Source organism: Patiria miniata, unplaced genomic scaffold (assembly GCF_015706575.1).
Source record: "Patiria miniata isolate m_02_andy unplaced genomic scaffold, ASM1570657v1 HiC_scaffold_10, whole genome shotgun sequence".
Lineage (NCBI taxonomy): Eukaryota > Metazoa > Echinodermata > Asteroidea > Valvatida > Asterinidae > Patiria > Patiria miniata.
The window spans coordinates 6,224,987-6,226,717 of NW_024037048.1; positions in this window are offsets into that span (position 1 = coordinate 6,224,987).

Here is a 1,731-nt window from a genome sequence, read left to right on the forward strand (position 1 = left end):
TGCACCACAGAGCATCCAGAATCGAAATTTGTTAGGGGCCCTTATAAGCGAACCCATACGGTAAGGCCAAAAAAAAGTCTCCGGTTTCTGGTATGCGCCCGCGTCGCCGTAGCCATGCGCGTCGGCAAAATAAAACAGTTTTTTTTCCAATGAAAGATGATGTCTCTAAACCGCCAAACTCACTGGTTTGACTGGAATCCTGCTGCTGCACAATTTTAACGTGTTTTTAGATTGGGTTATGGTCGAGAATAAGCTTTATGTGGCCTCTATCTGGACTCCCATATATTTGCACTAAGTTTAGTCGGGCACCATTTGCAGTCATCAGCCGACATTTGAAGCAAAAAAATCAGGTAAAAAAAAAAAAAGCCGCGTCGCCGCACCACTTTTTGGGCAAGCTCCATACTGGAAACCGGAGACTTTTTTTTTGGCCTAAGGGCTAAATTTGCGCTCCGCGTTCGCATTCAATTTGTCCTTCTTTAGAATTTCCAGCACCCCCGGGCGAAAGTTTGTTTCGATCAGCGGGCTCGTAATGCTTCGATCGTCTCATGACAATGCATTGCCGTCCAGTACTTATTGTGAACTGATTTAGATCGGGTGATGATTATGGTTTGACTCAAATGATTGAAAAACAAACTTGTCATGGGAACACACTCGAACCTCTGATTCGCCATAACCAAAATCAACAGAACACAGGTATCCCAGGTATTAGTGATAGGCTACATAATCCCAGTACGCAGCTGGACCTGCAAGCAACTGAGTGCCATTGTGCAGCAAGGCCAACTGGAGACAAATAATTTCCGACCGTATAGCCTCCATGATCATAACCTTTCAATGGATGTCGGACACTTCGCCCCATTTCCACTTCGGCACATGTCACTTCGCCTCTAACCACGTCGCCCCTTTTCCACTTCGATCGCCACATGTCACTTCGCCCCATCCCCACTTCGCCCCATCCCCACTTCGTCCCATCCCCACCTCGTCCCATTCCCACTTCGCCCCATCCCCACTTTGCCCCATCCCTACTTCGCCCCATCCCCCACTTCGCCCCATTCCCACGAAGTGAAATTGGGCGAAGTGGAAGTGGGGCGAAGCGTCTGACAACCCTCTCAAAAATAGCTGACAGAATTGTCAAGGCTGCAGCTGAAACCTCAACACTGATGATCAGCTGTGGGGGATTTCAGGGTTCTTTCCTAACCACTGCACTACTATCATACTAGATATATTTTGTTTTCACCCTCAGCTATTTTGTACGCTTGAGACACGACCAGACCTTATTGTGCACTTGTGTCCTGTACTTTTTGATCAGCATTTTTTTTTTAAATTTATAACAGTTTTGTGAATGAAAGAATTGATGAAAATATTTTCTCTCTCTTAAAAAAAAAGAAAGGACAGTTTTGTTTTGGAGCTTGGTGGTGGATTTTGGGTTTAAAGTTCTTGAAGCTTTGAGGTCCCCTACTTTAACTACTGTATAGTTTGGGTGTATATATGTGACCTTTTTTCCACTTTTTGTATGGATATCCTGCTTACGTGTTCTCTGGCAGAAAAAAAAACCACCCTAACAATAACACAAAGGTTACCCTTGCTGTGAATCATTGGGCCATCCAAGTAGGAATTGGAATATCAAAGGGAGCAATACAAAATCACTGTAGGCCTGTGCAGTCAATGCCAACGTGACCACGTCCATACAGGTATTGTTATTAGACCCTGCCCACTGAAGCATGAGTCGTCGCA